Source organism: Hevea brasiliensis, chromosome 1 (assembly GCF_030052815.1).
Source record: "Hevea brasiliensis isolate MT/VB/25A 57/8 chromosome 1, ASM3005281v1, whole genome shotgun sequence".
NCBI lineage: Eukaryota > Viridiplantae > Streptophyta > Magnoliopsida > Malpighiales > Euphorbiaceae > Hevea > Hevea brasiliensis.
Window position 1 is genome coordinate 108,787,833 of NC_079493.1, and position 19,178 is coordinate 108,807,010.

Here is a 19,178-nt window from a genome sequence, read left to right on the forward strand (position 1 = left end):
TGTAGTCGGGTGAGGGATGTTACACTTATGCAGATTTCGGCAGGTTTGGAAAATTGTTTCTTCTCCCTGTGTAGAACTGCACAACTTATACTGCAAGTTATGCGCAATTTGGCCAGCGCATACTTCAACTTTGAAACTTGTTTTTGACATCTTTAGTTGTAGAAATCACTCCTCAATGGCAAAATTTTTTTTCTAGTCCCTCAAAAACACCATTTTTCCTACAAAATAAAGTAAAATTACAAATTAATCCAAAAATTGACAATCATGAAAAACTATCTAAATAACTAATAAAATTGGCTAAAAGTGACTAACAATCAAATAAAATGGCCATGAAATTAAACCTAAATGACTATGCAAAATGCATGTATCAATAAATAACAAGCTGTCATTCTTTCTTTGTGCCGCCACCCTTGGCTGCCCTCTCCCCTCTTCTTCTTTATCTCTCATCAATTCAAAGAGATTAACAAACAATCACTTGAATTAAAAATACTAGAAATTATTTCTAGTATCCTGTTTATATCTGTAATCTCTTAAAAGGCAAAACTTAATTTTCTAATTCATAGGAAAAAGCTTTAGAAGTTGTTCAAGGGCTACTGTAGGTGATCTTAGTGTGGACAAGCTAGAGGGACAACATCTGGTGTCCTAAAGATGCATCCCAAAGGTGCCAAACACACTGCAGTGCATCAAGAGGTTAGTGCACTTGTTCTTGTTCTAATCTAGGGTTCTAATAATTAATCTGATTAATTCTAAGATCTTAAATGGCAAATGTAGATCCAAAAATATATTAAAAGAGTTTTAATATTCTGTTTATCATTGAAATCAAATAGATAAAAATGAATCTTGCATGATGCATGTGACCCAAGATGAAAAATTTTGAATTTCAATGATCTAAACTTGTGTTATTCATGCTTTCGCTCCTTCACTTGTGCCAAACATATACCACATGTCTTCAATTGTTGCATATTCCCCACAACTAACTGGCTAACAAGAGAAGTCAATTTAGCTATTTGATTTTCTAAGGAAGATGTACTTACCTCATTGACTCTTCTTGTTGGTGGATCATTCCTTACTCCAAACTGCTGTGAATTTGTAGTTGTGTTTGATATCAAGTTCTTTGCTACTTTAGGTATCTTATCTACCAAAGCACCTTCACTAGCTGCATCTATCATGCCTTTATCAGTAGGAAGAAGACCTTTATAAAAATATTGAATGAGTAGTTGGTCACTTATTTGATGATGTGGGCAACTTGCACACAATCTCTTAAATCTCTCCCAATACTCATGCAATGACTCCCCAATATGCTGCCTAACACCATAAATATCTTTTTTGATGTTGGCTACCCTTGAAGTTGGAAAGTACATCTCTAAGAATAGTTGCTTTATGTCATTCCATGTGTTTATAGAACCATAAGGTAGGTAGTAGAGCCAATTTTTAGCTGCATCCCCTAATGAGAATGAGAATGCTCTCAACTTAATTTTCTCCTCTGTAATACCAGTAGGTTTCATGCTTGAACACACATGTAACATCCCTAATTTTCAAATAATTATTATATATATATATATTATTCTAACCCTGGTATTGTGAACTTCGAGTATGTACTTTCATTTTGTGGAAATTCGATCGTCGCCCGAATCTGCAATTTCGGGCCGAGCAGATAAGCTATTGGAACCATTTCAGAACCGGGTCAAGATTATAGGCTACCCCACCTTTTTCAGACATTCTGGACGCATTCCAGTTATCAGATTTGGCATAGGTAAACTCAAACTCTACATCACTCAATTTTTGCCTTGTACTGGGTTAGAATAAAATTTATAAAATATTCGTGGATGATAAGAAAATTACGATTCCTATTGCAATAGCCTTATAATATTGTTAAAGACCGCGAGGCAGGTTTATAGAATTTTTAAAGTTAGTTTGGATAGTTTTTGAAAAATATTAGTTTTGAAGTCTTATAATTGAGTTGTCTAATATTGTGATTATTGCTTGGTTTGGAGGGCCTAAGAGAGGCCATATAATGATGATGGGATATGGGTTGAGTTTAGAAGTGTTATTTGAACCATTTTGCAAGTTGGATAGATCATAGGTATAGGGGAGACTGCCAGATTTTCAGCACAACTTAGAGTGTCTTTGATCTTTTCTAAACTTTTTTTGAGTCAAATATATTAAATAATTACAATAAAATTGTCAGGTGAGCTGGGATAGCCTTCCTCCTCCGTCCAGCTGCCGCAGTGACCTCGGTTCAAGTTTGTGAGTAAAATATTAATTTTAATTGTAATTTCGATATTATTATATGTTCAAGCATACCCATGCATCACTTATAAATATGTATCTATGTAGTTAAACAGTAGACACATTTTATATTGCATTCATAATTGTTGAAGTGCCATGGATATTGTTTGTGGTAATTTGGAGTAGTGTATGTGCGTGGCGTGCGTGTGGTATGGTATTGGATATGGACAGGACGGGTAGACATGGCTTAAGAGACACTCGCTGGGACCTAGTCCTTCGGGGTAGACACAGCTTGAGAGACACTCGCTAGGACTCCACATTTGGTTTATTAAGCGAAAGTCCAGCTTGAGAGACACTCTCTGGCAGAGGTTGGATTAAGAGGGCTGTATGGGTGATCAGCTCCCACATATGTATTGCTTAACAATGTTGGGTGTGTGAGTACTCCAAATTGCCTTTTCGCTGTTATGATATGAAAATTATGACGATGTTACATTTCACTCTACAGGGTGCATTAGCTTTAGATAGTTATAGAGATTATGATTAAAATTGGTATTTTACTCTTTGAGTTGAATGCTCACTCTTGTTCATCTATTTTTCCAGGCTACAAAGGATTATTTGTTGTGGCTAATCTGCTCTTCTTCTTCATAGGTCCATTAATAGTATTTAATATATTTTATACAATTGAGTTAAATTTTAGATTCCACATGTGTTAGAAGCACTTATTTTTATTTTGGGCTTGTATTATAAAAGTTATGTTGGACCTGTAAAATTATTAACTGTATGCATGATGGGATTGGATGAGGGAGCTGAGGTCCTATTTGAGTTATGACATTTTGATTATGTGGAGGGTGAGCTGAGCTCCCCAATTTATTATATTTTGTGTTTATAGGTCGGGCGAGTAAAAAACTCCCCGTTAAATGGTCCATTTTATGACCGGACTCTATCCGGTTGAATTCTTGAAATTGGGCCCAAATGGGCCTTAGAGTTGGGTTGAGGAATATAATTAGGCTTACTACGGGCCTCGGGGGCTTTAGGCTGGCTCAGGTCTTAGTGCCAGTTCGGCCCATAGGTTGGTTCGTCACAAATATGGTATCAGAGTTTAGGCTTTAGATTCATGGGAAAGTGTGCACCTAGAGTTGTCACATGTGGAGTATAGGATTCTGTTTCATCTTTTTTCTGTAATTCTTCGTTTCTAGATTCTATGTTATTCCTCGGTTAATATAAGAGTGCTTTAGTTTAGCACCTCAGTTTTGTGAAGTACATAGAAGTGTGAAATAAAGTTAGCAGACATGTTGAGGTCTGCCATGGAAATATGTTCTCCAAGAAACACTATATTTCTATTAGTATGGGTCTAAGTGTTGTGCCTATCTGGTGCTAGGAACGAATACAAAAAGGTGAGTTTTGATAGTATAATTGCACTAGATAAGGGTGAGGATACCACTACTGGTAGTCATCAGTGGATGACCCTGTCAAAGTAAGTTTATGATAATAGTAGATTCAAGAGAGATAAGAGATTAGGAGACCTAGTCTGTCAGGACGTATCGTAGTAATTGTACAATGTTCTTGATGTCTGCTCCGTAAGCTGTAGATTACAATACCGATATGAGATTATTGTGTAGAGCTGTGTGCATCCCCGTGGTGCTCCATAATGATGGTGTTTGCGGATGGCCTCTTTTTTGGTACAATTATGCTAGAACAGAGTTCTATATTTGTAGAGAAGTTGGGAACTCCTGGTTAGGGATCTAGAGCTAGAATATCGAAAGGTCACAGTTGGGTGGTAACTAGAGTCAGTAACTCGGTTACCCTAACATGAGCTCGAATTACATCAAGAGTTGCCATCAGACCAGAGGTTGTGGATTAGTTGCAAAGTAAAGGTGACATCTATAGAGTGAGACCATCTGGTCTTCGGTATGGAATTTTGGATGGTTTTTGCAGTACGACAGACATTTTGCTTAGAGCTTAGTGAGAATAGTATATCTTGTGTGTATCAGCAAGGTGTAAAGTACAACCCTACTACCTAGGGAAGGTCGGAACTATGAATTGATGATTTACAGAGCTATGATATGATAAGAGAGTCATTAATTTGACATGGTTTTGGAAAGGTGGTAAATGTAGTACCTTTGTTGCAGTAAGTTAGGGTATAGTCCTATCTTTTCAGAATGGATCGAAGGTTATTACTAATAATGATGACTTACGGAGTAGTGTCCCAGATGGGATTGTAGCGTGAGATAGAGAGTTGTTAGCTCAGGTGTTATGGAGAGGGTACAAGTTCCATATAGGAATTATAAGATGTAAGATCAAGATGTATGTAAGCCTTTAAATTGAATGACAGGTTTGGATACCTAGTATTTTAAGTTTCAGTTAATTAAATGGATATGAAAAATTAGAGTTGCTACAGATCCCCTTCCTAAGGTAGTAGGGGGTAGTATGTAGTCCAAAAGGGTAAAAATAGAGATCACGCAGGAGAAGTATGATCGTTATTCCCTAAGTTTATCCTTAGCTTCTTAATGCTTAAGACTAAATTATACTCCAAATAAAGTAAAAGAAAAAGGAAAAAAGTTAGCATCGATAAATCATAGAATATGTATATATATATATATATATATATATATATATAGAGAGAGAGAGAGAGAGAGAGAGAGAGAGAGAGAGAGAGAGAGAGAGAGAGAGAGAGATGGAGTGCAATTCAAATGCAGTGGGAAGATAGCCTGAATGCCAGTGGAAGTCTAGGTAGGGTAGTTAGAGGATCAATTCTGAGTAACATTGAGGTATAGATGACGTGGTAGGGATAGTGGAAAGGTATAAGTTTCTAATATGACAATCAGGTTCAAAAAGAAAATAGAGCTAAAGGATGGAAGGGTGAAAGTTTGGATTTGGGCGAGATAAAAAGAATTGGCTAAAGAATAAACTGAAAAAACATATTAAGATAAGATTAGGAAGAATAAAGCCAAAACATCGAGGAGGTGAATGTGGTTCTAGGAAGGGTAAACGAGATAAACAAATAATAATAATAATAATAAGGATAGAGAGCGTAGAAAAGGATGGCATTAGGAAGAACATTGTTAAGTTATGGAACCCAGAAGTACAAGACTTAGAGCAGGTCATAATTTATGTAGTTTAGGAGCCTGAGCCTAGAGCTTAAAGTTACAGGATCTAGATTAGACCTTATTTGTTTTCTACCTCTAAGGTAGGATAATGGGGCAATGACATAAGAACCCTTTTAGTTGTTGATAGTATAATGGAAATTAGGTGAGTGTGTGACCAAAGTAGGTAGTAACTGTTGAGCGTGCTGTGATAACTTGAATTGTATTGTCAGATAAAGAAGCAAGATCAGTAGGAGTAAGTTGGATAAAAGTCAACTTAAGGGATATAAAAATGCAAGATGAGGGATAATGTCACAGAAGCTTGATATTAAAATTTAGAGTGGTGAGACCTAGAGTCAAAAATTAGAGTTAGACATATATTTTCAGTGTGATCGATATAGAATAATTATGTAAAAAAAAAAGAGAGTAATAATAAATAAATAAATAATAGTATGATAATATGTAGCAGAACGCTAATAACCGTCAGAATAGGACAAGATAGGTATAGGTGTAATTATAAGATATTGAGAAGTACATGGATTAGAGGAGTGATTGTTGGTAAGATTGGAGTAAATCTGAAAGAATCTGTGAGTGATTTTATCTTCTAGAATATATCTAAGTATAAGGAGCATTGGATAAATAATTATAAGTATGGAAGATAAATGGAGAGTAAAAAGGAAATAGTAAATTCTAAGATGATATATCAGGCAGGACAACAATATAACAAATGGTAGATACAACTGATATCTTGTAATAACGCACAATAATTACAAAGAAATAATGAAACTAAAAAAGGAGACTAAGGGGTATGAGCTAAATCTTGTTTATCAAACAATGGTATACCATAAATGGTGGAAGAACATTTCTCCTTCTTTTCAAATTGGCTCGTGTTTTGATTCTAGGAGATTATGTTAAGAAGAGAGGTCGTGTCAAAGTAACCCAATTAATTGAAAATTTGATGGGTGTTAGTTCATATCCAATATTTTGAGGTGAAAATGATGATAATGGTGTACCTCTTGTTAAGTATGAAAGAATGATCAGAGAGGTAACATGAGTTAAATCGAGCTAGTTACTAGGGCTTACAACCCTTTTGAACTATAAGCTGGAGGAAGTGCTATTTGCTAAGGAGTTACAGCGAATGAAATTGTTGCTAATGGGAAAGGTTGAGGTTGAAGTTTGGAAAGCTATGGGCAGTATATGTGATTATATTAACGAGAATGAACACGTGAAGTATCTTGTTCAGAATTAAGGCATGGCACATATTTCCCACAACCGTGTTAGTTCATATGAAACTTATAATTTATGGGGCTTCTATCCATCCAGAATGAGCAATTTCCTACTAAGGCTGGTAGGGAATGATAATGTTCTGATATGTAAGTTAGGAAAGGGGACACAAAAAGAATTTTCTATGGTTAATTACAAGTGTTATGTAATGTGAAGAATGTGCTGGTAGGAGTCAATCATAAAGTTAGAATTCTCGAAGTAATGGAACTAGTAATCAAGATAAGACTAATAAAAAAAAAAAGAAAGTTAAAGTTGATGATGGGATGGACATCCTTAAAGGAAAATGTGTAAGGGTGAGATAGGACTAAGATTAAGAAATAAGTACAGCATGTTGAAAAGATATCAACAATAGCAGAAATAGGAAAAGAAAGTGGATAAGATCCAAAGGATAGGAAGAAAGCTTGGTATAGCTAGTTATAATGATGGGGATAAGAAGTAATAGGTATGCTAGGAACACACTAAGAGATGTTTGAAACAAGTTATTATGAGATGATAGATTAAAGGAGTAGTAGAGCCTCAATCTAAGTGCCAATGTGTCAGAAGTAGGCCACATACTAAGAAGCTTTAAGAAGAAGTCTAGATATTTCCATCCCAGAGAAGGAGTGGGAAACGATAAAGTTGCATTAATTGGGTTATCAGGGAATACAAATACATTTGTTTTATAAGAGAAGAGACCAAGTTCACTTTCCAATATTGATAAGTGGTGTAGGGTACGCTTGACACTTGGATGGAGCTCTACATAACTAGTTACATAAGATGGACAAGAGCTGGTCTAAGGACCTTAGTAATGACACAAAAGAGATTGAAAATTTAAAGTATCATGAGAGTGAGAAGATTTATAGGTATTGACAATTGAGGTCATGGGACAAGTAAAGGTTTTGAATGAGATGTATATGATAAGTGCTACAGGAAAGCATTTCATAGGATACTATAGGGTAAGGAACATAAGTCATGTTTTTGAGAAACAGAGATTATTGAAACAAAGGAATGAGGACTGAAGTCACCAAAAGACATGTTAGGGCGTAATAAAAGTGAGGTAAGCGCCAAAGTTGATTAAAGTTATCAGATATCAAGTCGAGAGTAGTGGAGTTATAATGTGTACTAGAGATGAAAAAAAAAAAAAGAGGGGTAAACGAGTAGTCAGATGTGACGGTTTAGACTTAGAAGGAGGATGGTAGCTGGCATACTACGACAAGGGCAGATAGATATAAAAATTTTTAACCATCCATGCAGATCCAAGGCAGAAAGATGTAATGTTTGCAATGGGTGACCGTGTTCTTGAAAGTTTCTCCTATGAAAAGGGTTATGAGATTTGGAAAGAAAAGGCAAATTGGCACTCCGTTATATAGGACCTTTTAAGATCATGGACAGAGTGGGAGCAGTTGCTTATCAGTTAGAGTTGTCACCAAACCTTTCTCATGTCCACCTAGTATTCCACATTTTCATGCTTAGAAAGTATGCTCCCGATCCTTCTTATGTGCTGCGACCAAACACAGTGGAGTTAAATGAGAATTTGATCTTTAAGGAGCAACTAGAAGCCATATTAGACTATCAGATGAGACAGCTTTGGTCAAGGCAAATCCCTATGGTTAGTCCTGTGGAGGACTTAACCTATGGAGGAATGCACTTGGAAGTTAGAGCAGGATATGTGCAGCAAGTACTTATAAGTTTGATATGCAACTATGTGTCATTGTTCTGCCTTGTGTAAAATTCGAGGACGAATTTTCTATAAGGGGAGAAGAATGTAACATCCCTAATTTTCAAATAATTATTATATATATTATTCTACCCCTGGTATTGTGGACTTTGCATATGTACTTTCATTTCTTGGAAATTCGATTGTCGCCCGGATCTGCAATTTCGGGCCGAGCAGATAAGCTGCTAGGACCATTTCAGAACCGGGTCAAGATTATAGGCTACCCCATTTTTTTCAGACGTTCTGGACGGGTTCCAGTTGTCAGATTTGTCACACTCTACCCCTCTGTAAGGCATAACATGATCCCGTAGTATACCTAATGAATTACCAACTCCGTCTACTGATAACCCATTAAATACACTACAAGGGATTTTAAAAACTTTTCTTACTTCTTTTACAGTGGTGTGCACTATTTACAGGTATTAAAAACTTTGGTGAACTGAAGTGAAACAACTAACTCATTTGGTTTATTTGGAATTTCTGTAAAATTTTGGCAAAGTGCCATCTGTATTTTGGACAAAACAATTCTTCAGAAAACCTGTAAAAAGCACTTCAAAAATTTTCCAAATCTCAACTCCAATACATTTCTCAACACAACAATTTATCAACTCAATTCCATAGAAATTTTTCAAAGTCTGAGATAAGGAAATATAATACAATTTTTACAAGTCAAATAACTCATAATTAATTTACAACTTCAAGGTACAATTTGAATTTACAACTGCTCAAAACCAAAACAAAATATACATACAGTGAATATACATTACAGTACAAAATGCCAACTGTGATATACTCACTATACCCAAAAATCTCTCGCTGGCGGTACTAGCAGCCTAGTCTGTCTGTCTACCTGCGATAGCAATAAAAAGCTATTGCTGAGACAATGTCTCAGTGATGCACAACATTAACCAAATACAACTTTAAATCACAATTCATAAACCATATAAATAGTGGATATTTAAAACCATAGTTAAATTCAAGACAATGAATGTCATAAGGAATTTAAACTCCAATTCACAAATTATCAAAATTCATAATAACACAATTTAGTCAAATAGTTTAAGAATACCGTATTGCCAATTCATACACAATTTGATCACATTCCTGAATAACATGTTGTTGCCGATCAATATCACAATTTGATCAAATAACTGAATAATATTGTTTTGCAAATCAATAACACAATTCGATCAAATAACTGAATAATATCGTTTTGCAAATCAATAACACAATTCGATCAAATAACTGAATAATATCGTTTTGCAAATCAATAACACAATTCGATCAAATAACTGAATAATATCGTTTTGCAAATCAATAACACAATTCGATCAAATAACTGAAGAATACCGTGTTGCCAATCAATATCACAATTCGATCAAATAACTGCAGAATACAGTGTTGCCAATCAATATCACAATTTAAGCCATGACACAATTTTTTTCGTACATGCCTTGTTGTACACCACGACAAGACATACTCACCCCAATAATCGAAATCAATGAGGGAGGAAGCTAGCTGAATAATGAGAACTCATCCACACTCACCTCAGACTAACAAGTCAAAGAGGGAGAAACATAATCATACTCACCCCAGACTGATAAGTCAAAGAGGGAGGAATAATCACACTCACCCCATTAATGGAGGAGGAACATAGTATCAGTGTCATGCCAATTGTGAGTCAAAACAATTCCAAACATTTTATTCAAATGATCCATAAGAATCCAATAAATTTCTAAAGTTATAATTTCATTCACAAAATGGCAACACAATTCGTAATTCACTTCAATTTCCACAAAAACCATTTACAGTGCTTTTCAATCAATAAGTATCCATCAATATCATTCAAACAATGTTTCACAGTTTCAACCCATTCACAATGTTTTTCAATCAATAAGTGTCCATCAAACACATTTCCACAATTTAAAACAATAATATACAAATAGTCAATATTTATTTCAATTGAAAAATTCAAGAGAAATAGTTGTTGTGCACAAACCTCTGATGACTGTCTTCCTGGTCTGGACTCAGTGTTTCCTTCCCTTTCCCTGAGTCTTTAGTAACTGAGAAACACAATTTGAAGTGTCTCAGTGCTAATTTAATTTGCCTCTAACAATAATGTTCGATAAACAATTCACTGAATACCTTTGTTTGCTTAATCAACCCATATATCGACCCTCAATGTGTTCTAGGTAAATTAGGTCTTAACGTTATCAATATGTCATATTCGATAGTATTTTAGGGTTGGTACGTTTTACCAAACTCGTTTCCTTGTTTAGTGCATTTTAATGCAACTTGCTGGATTCCGGAATACTAGTTTGACCTAGCCGGACGACCTAGTTCCCTCGGTTTTCGGGTTTCGGTCAAAACTACAAACTTGTAGATCTATGTCTTATGGACCGCGGTGCAAAATTTTAGGTCGTTCCAAGTTAAGTAGACCAAGTTATGGTCATTATAGTATTGCTGGTCAAATGGCATCAAATTAGGTCATTTTTAGGTCAATTTGGTCAACTTTGGTTCGGCCAGTTTTTGGACCCGAACTTGTGCAAGCTTTTTGACTTGCTTATGGTCATTTCTGGGCTTTGGTGTCTTCATAAGACTTGTAGGTATGGGTCTTAACTATTCATGGTTAAAATTTCAGGTCAATTGGATCTGTTTTGAGTGAGTTATGGCCTAAACACTCACTGCTGCCCAATTGGTCATTTTTCAGGTCCTAATTGCACCTAATCCGAATTGGTCATTTTCTTAGGTCACCTTGCAAGCAGAATTTTGGTATGTTTTCTCAATGAAAGTTGGCACATTTTGTGCCTAGTTTCACCTCCAATTGGTCTCATACCAATTGAGGTTACACATTTAAACTTATTGGCTAAAATGTACACTGTCCTTGGTTACCTTGCTTAAACACACATCCATGACACATTTACCTTGCAATATGTTTACTTTCCTACCATTTCTGTTTTGGTTCATTACCAAAACCACATCCCACTTCACATTAAAATCTCTTTGGGCAGATTACAATTATCTTCAATACACCAATTATAACTCTAATTCCCAAAGTCCAAACACAATTACACATACACATAACATTACTAGTTTTTACATACTCTTTACACAACAAGTTCATATACATATCCATCAATCCTTCTATGTCAATATTCTGCCAACACTTCCATGAATACATACATTTATTCAAGTGTCCCCAAGCTGCCGAAAATTGTCCTTCAACACCAAGTGTCCTACAATTCATTAAATCCCATTCCAAGTGCAAAAATCACCTTATACATGTGAAGTAATTCACTAGGTTATTAAATCATCATGATCAACATCATTTCTCATCAAATATATGCACAATTATTTCATCAAATACATGACTCCATGGCTGTCCAAAATGAACACAACAATAACTCTTCAAACTCAAAAATTTTCTTCACAAATCCAACACCCATAACATGCACACAAAACTTAACAAAGCTATCTTCAAAAATACTAACTTACCTTATGGTTGAAACTTGCCAAACCTTGATTAAACTTCTTAAAATTAGTATCAAACTCTTCCTTATGATGTGTAGACAAACTTTCATGAAGGAACCTAAGAGATTGGAGTTGAAATGGAGGAGTTAAGAGAGCTTGATTGAAAAATGGCCATGGAGGATTTTTCTTCGTCAATTCGGCATGGGAGGACCAAGTGAGGAAGATGAGCATTTCAGCTTCATTATGGACTTACACCTGCCCCATTATGTGTTTATTTTATTCCCTTAGTGGTCCACTTACTCACTTAATCATATAATATGTTAAACTTTCGCTTAATCCCACATTAAACCCTTAATTCTCACTATTTACTTTAGGTACCACCAAATTAATTTTTGATTTTATTTTCTAAGTGTAATATTATTTATTTTTAATGGACATTTAGGTCAAAAGACACTTCGGGATGTCAAATGACCATAATGCCCCTGTTCGGGTTGCATTCCCGATTTTTCGGTAATACCGGGTTTTGTCCATTTTTCGATTTCTCACTTTTCTTTGTACTAATTATTTAATTTTTCTTTGATTTTTCTAATGATATTTATACTTCAATAAGGGTCTATTTAAGTCCTAAAAATATTTTCCAGGGTTCCCCGCAATCCAGGGCTAGTCAACGGTCCATGCCGTGACTTCCCGGTGCAGTCACCCATCGCTAGGGTTTCCGGCTCGCTTAACTTGGTTACATTTCTTTGCTATGATTTTTTCTTTGTTTTTCTTTTATTTTCTTTTCTTGTATTTCATTATTTTATGTCTCCTCACTCATATTAAAGTGTGGTTCTAGGCATCCTAGCTGTCCGGACAGCACTGGTCACCGGGACAGCAGAACGCACTACCGAACATAGGGGTGTTACAATTCTCCCCCCCTTAAATAAATTTCGTCCACGAAATTTTACTCAATAGCTATCTTACAATAGTCATACATTTATTTTCTCCTTTCTATATGATCGTATAATCTTCTTTTTCTCAAATTTGTATAAGACTTTTAACAATCTAATACAACGTTTAATTTGTTTGTATAATACTAATCTCCTCTTACTATTGTGTTGTCTAATATTTCGGTTCACGTTCCTTCTTGAATGACCCTTGAGGTCATGTTAGAATCATTCATCAGTCATTGGTCCTCTGACCATTCTAGTCCATAGTCTTCCTCACATTCGTAATATTTCTTTGTTATATATGAATCAACTGTTCAAATCTCTACTTCCATAACTCTTTTTATCTGTCAATATTCTATAACTTACTTCTTTTTTGTACTGAACTATAACCTTTTGATATTCTAACTTTTAAGTTTTAGATCCCTAAGTAGGATTTTCAAACTTATTTCTAACAATTAAATTCTGTCCTGGCATAACTATACCAAAACAGATGCCATTGGTAACTATTCTTAGCTAGGTATACTATCGGGTAGTACGTAGCTCTACACAATAATCTCAAGTCAGTACTGTAATCTGCAGCTTACAGTACAAACATCAAGAACATTGCATAGTTACTACGATACATCCCAATAGATCAAATTTTCCTATCTTTTATCCTTTTTGAATTCACTGATATTCGAATCTTATTCTGATTACAATATCCATTAGCAATTTCTAACAGTAACCTCCTTACCCTTATCAAGAGCAATTCCATTACTGCATCTTACTTTTACGTCCTCTTGCCTTACATTAAGTAGGCTCACTAATTAGCTTTATAATTTATGGTGTGTTAGAAAATACTTTTCGCCGATAAACTCTTTTAAAACTAATTTCACTTATTATCATAATCCTTATCTTAAGGACTAATCACTAATGCATCAAAATTTATTCCCCTGTAAAGGAATAACAACAGAACATGTAGTTCTAACCCTAACATAAAAGTATGCAAACTCCAGGTCAAACAATACATATATATATCTTAGTTGCTAATTGAGAAGGTACCAGCAATAATGTCAAAATTCTAAGCCTCTTCTCTCTGCTGTATAGCGTATATTCCAGCTGAAGCATCACCTTGTTCTGGCTGATTCACAGTACTTTGGCTTCTAGGTGTACTGCCCCTACCTCTACCTCTGCCTCTACTAACTGATGGTGAACTATTTGGGGTAGAAACTTGGGTTGATCCCTTTGGTGTAGTAAATGATCCAGAACGACCTGGATTTACACAATCCCTAGCAAAATGGCCAGTCTCTCCACAGTTAAAACATGCTCCTACGGCTCTATAACATACCCCACTATGTGGTTTACCACAAGTTTCACAAAGTCGATCTGACAGCGCATTCCTGGGTTTCTGTTGAGTTTGCTGATCCGATCGAGGTGGTTTCTGTCCAAAAGATCTATCTCTACCGTACTTTTTACTATCTCTGTCGTATCCCCCAAAGTTTTTCCTCTTTCCAGTAGGACCACTAGAACTCTGTTTGCTGACTTTCCCTCTTTTTCCGTCTTCTCTGATTTCTTTTTCTCAAGAGCCGCTTCAGATTCAATTCTTTCTAATTCTAGTGCTTGAGAAATAAATTCAGAGAAGTTGTTATGTTTGAATCCGACCACTTGTAATCTGATACTAGGCTTCAAGCCGGTTTCAAACCTCTTACATCTCTCCCTACTGGTAGAAAGTAGACTTACTGCATAATGGCTCAAAGTAAAAATTCCCTTTCATATTCAGCCACCGACCGCTCCCTGTTTGCACTTAGGAACTCTTGCAGCTTCCGGTCTACATAAGCATCGTGACATATTTCACTGAATTCCTGAGGAAGTCATTCCATGTTAGCACTGCAGTTCTACCAGATCGTGGGGAATGGTTTTCCACCATCATAAGCATCCCCAGAATAACAAAGATACCGAGTACTCAACCGAGCTCTTCAGACAATGCGCTTTCTTGAATACCCTATCCATCCTTTCTAACCATTGTTCTGCCTCTAGAGGATCTACTGTCACCTTGAACTCTGTAGCCCCATATTTCATCAATTTGTCATATTGTCTAGCGTAAGATCGTGGTTGTACCATCGTGTCAGTATTGGGACTTGAGTAGGCACATTACCGACCATTTGTTGGAACTTTGCGACCATCTGCTGAGCGAATTGAGCAGAAATCATGATCAGAGGGTCTTTGAACCACTAACATTATGTACGGCTGGGGCATCCCCTTGCACCTCAGCCTCAATAAATTGATCGACTGAACGATCACTCTCTTCCATAGTCAATGCGAGGATTTTAGATCTCCTGAACAATAATACAAGGAGATTTCCTCTCGTTAGTGCATATTTATAATGTAATGTACTGTATGTATCAAACAATGATATTGAGCAGTTGTACTGTGAAGAAAGAATATTCAAATAACATGTGAAAACAGAATTTAAAAACTTTGCTCGATACCACTAAAACATGTCACACCCTACCCTCTCAGAAGGCATAACATGATCCCGTAGTATACCTAATGAATTACCAACTCCGCTTCATCGATAACCCATTAAATACACTACAAGGGATTTTAAAAACTTTTCTTACTTCTTTTACAGTGGTGTGCACTATTTACAGGTATTAAAAACTTTGGTGAACTGAAGTGAAACAACTAACTCATTTGGTTTATTTGGAATTCTTGTAAAATTTTGGCAAAGTGCCATCTGTATTTTGGACAAAACAGTTCTTGAAAACTGTAAAAGCACTTCAATAATTTTCCAAATCTCAACTCCAATACATTTCTCAACACAACAATTTATCAACTCAATTCCATAGAAATTTTTCAAAGTCTGAGATAAGGAAATATAATACAATTTTTACAAGTCAAATAACTCATAATTAATTTACAACTTCAAGGTACAATTTGAATTTACAACTACTCAAAACCAAAACAAAATATACATACAGTGAATATACATTACAGTACAAAATGCCAACTGTGATATACTCACTATACCCAAAAATCTCTCATTGGCAAATTTAGCGACCTAGTCTGTCTACCTGCGACAGCAATAAAAAGCTATCGCTGAGACAATGTCTCAGTGGTGCACAACATTAACCAAATACAACTTTAAATCACAATTCATAAACCATATAAATAGTGGATACGTAAAACCATAGTTAAATTCAAGACAATGAATGTCATAAGGAATTTAAACTCCAATTCACAAATTATCAAAATTCATAATAACACAATTTAGTCAAATAGTTTAAGAATACCGTATTGCCAATTCATACACAATTTGATCAAATTACTGAATAACACAGTGTTGCCGATCAATATCACAATTCGATCAAATAACTGAATAATATCGTTTTGCAAATCAATAACACAATTCGATCAAATAACTGAATAATATCATTTTGCAAATCAATAACACAATTCGATCAAATAACTAAATAATATCATTTTGCCAATCAATATCACAATTCGATCAAATAACTGCAGAATACAGTGTTGCCAATCAATATCACAATTTAAGCCATGACACAATTTTTTTCGTACATGCCGTGTTGTACACCACGACAAGACATACTCACCCCAATAATCGAAATCAATGAGGGAGGAAGCTAGCTGAATAATGAGAACTCATCCACACTCACCTCAGACTGACAAGTCAAAGAGGGAGAAACATAATCATACTCACCCCAGACTGATAAGTCAAAGAGGGAGGAATAATCACACTCACCCCATTAATGGAGGAGGAACATAGTATCAGTGTCATGCCAATTGTGAGTCAAAACAATTCCAAACATTTTATTCAAATGATCCGTAAGAATCCAATAAATTTCCAAAGTTATAATTTCATTCACAAAATGGCAACACAATTCGTAATTCACTTCAATTTCCACAAAAACCATTTACAGTGCTTTTCAATCAATAAGTATCCATCAATATCATTCAAACAATTTTTCACAGTTTCAACCCATTCACAATGTTTTTCAATCAATAAGTGTCCATCAAACACATTTCCACAATTTAAAACAATAATATACAAATAGTCAATATTTATTTCAATTCAAAAATTCAAGATAAATAGATGTTGTGCACAAACCTATGATGACTGTCTCCCTGGTCTAGACTCAGTGTTTCCTTCCCTTTCCCTGAGTCTTTAGTAACTGAGAAACACAATTTGAAGTGTCTCAGTGCTAATTTAATTTGCCTCTAACAATAATGTTCGATAAACAATTCACTAAATACCTTTGTTTGCTTAATCAACCCATATATCGACCCTCAATGTGTTCTAGGTAAATTAGGTCTTAACGTTATCAATATGTCATATTCGATAGTATTTTAGGGTTGGTACGTTTTACCAAACTCGTTTCCTTGTTTAGTGCATTTTAATGCAACTTGCTGGATTCCGGAATACTAGTTTGACCTAGCCGGACGACCTAGTTCCCTCGGTTTTCGGGTTTCGGTCAAAACTACAAACTTGTAGATCTATGTCTTATGGACCGCGGTGCATAATTTTAGGTCGTTCCAAGTTAAGTAGACCAAGTTATGGTCATTATAGTATTGCTGGTCAAATGGCATCAAATTAGGTCATTTTTAGGTCAATTTGGTCAACTTTGGTTCGGCCAGTTTTTGGACCCGAACTTGTGCAAGCTTTTTGACTTGCTTATGGTCATTTCTGGGCTTTGGTGTCTTCATAAGACTTGTAGGTATGGGTCTTAACTATTCATGGTTAAAATTTCAGGTCAATTAGACCTGTTTTGAGTGAGTTATGGCCTAAACACTCACTGCTGCGCAATTGGTCATTTTTCAGGTCCTAATTGCACCTAATCCGAATTGGTCATTTTCTTAGGTCACCTTGCAAGAAGAATTTTGGTATGTTTTCTCAATGAAAGTTGGCACATTTTGTGCCTAGTTTCACCTCCAATTGGTCTCATACCAATTGAGGTTACACATTTAAACTTATTGGCTAAAATGTACACTGCCCTTGGTTACCTTGCTTAAACACACATCCATGACACATTTACCTTGCAATATGTTTACTTTCCTACCATTTCTGTTTTGGTTCATTACCAAAACCACATCCCACTTCACATTAACATCTCTTTGGGCAGATTACAATTATCTTCATTACACCAAATATAACTCTAATTCCCAAAGTCCAAACACAATTACACTTACACATAACATTACTAGTTTTTACATACTCTTTACACAACAAGTTCATATACATATCCATCAATCCTTCTATGTCAATATTATGCCAACACTTCCACAAATACATACATTTATTCAAGTGTCCCCAAGCTGCCGAAAATTGTCCTTCAACACCAAGTGTCCTACAATTCATTAAATCCCATTCCAAGTGCAAAAATCACCTTATACATGTGAAGTAATTCACTAGGTTATTAAATCATCATGATCAACATCATTTCTCATCAAATATATGCACAATTATTTCATCAAATACATGACTCCATGGCTGTCCAAAATGAACACAACAATAACTCTTCAAACTCAAAAATTTTCTTCACAAATCCAACACCCATAACATGCACACAAAACTTAACAAAGCTATCTTCAAAAATACTAACTTACCTTATGGTTGAAACTTGACAAACCTTGATTAAACTTCTTAAAATTGGTATCAAACTCTTCCTTATGATGTGTAGACAAACTTTCATGAAGGAACCTAAGAGATTGGAGTTGAAATGGAGGAGTTAACAGAGCTTGATTGAAAAATGGCCATGGAGGATTTTTCTTCTTCAATTCGGCATGGGAGGACCAAGTGAGGAAGATGAAAATTTCAGCTGCATTATGGACTTACACCTGCCCCATTATGTGTTTATTTTATTCCCTTAGTGGTCCACTTACTCACTTAATCATATAATATGTTAAACTTTCACTTAATCCCACATTAAACCCTTAATTCTCACTATTTACTTTAGGTACCACCAAATTAATTTTTGATTTTATTTTCTAAGTGTAATATTATTTATTTTTAATGGACATTTAGGTCAAAAGACACTTCGGGATGTCAAATGACCATAATGCCCCTGTTCGGGTTGCATTCCCGATTTTTCGGTAATACCGGGTTTTGTTCGTTTTTCGATTTCTCACTTTTCTTTGTACTAATTATTTAATTTTTCTTTGATTTTTCTAATGATATTTATACTTCAATAAGGGTCTATTTAAGTCCTAAAAATATTTTCCGTGGTTCCCAGTATTAGTCAACGGTCCACGCCGTGACTTCCCGGTGCGGTCACCCATCGCTAGGGTTTCCGGCTCGCTTAACTTGGTTACATTTCTTTGCTATGGCTTTTTCTTTGTTTTTCTTGTATTTTCTTTTCTTGTATTTCATTATTTTATGTCTCCTCACTCATATTAAAGTGTGGTTCTAGGCATCCTAGCTGTCCGGACAGTACTGGTCACCGGGACAGCAGAACGCACTACCGAACATAGGGGTGTTACAAGATTTGC

At 35.5% G+C, this 19,178-nt stretch overlaps 1 non-coding gene across 1 annotated transcript; it reads left to right on the forward strand.

Annotated features, from left to right (window-relative positions):
• Positions 1-1,227: 1,227 nt before the first annotated feature.
• Positions 1,228-1,334, forward strand: LOC131169701 (small nucleolar RNA R71). Its single transcript, XR_009140599.1, has one exon. It is a non-coding gene; the product is annotated as a small nucleolar RNA R71 (small nucleolar RNA).
• The last annotated feature ends 17,844 nt before the right edge of the window (positions 1,335-19,178 follow it).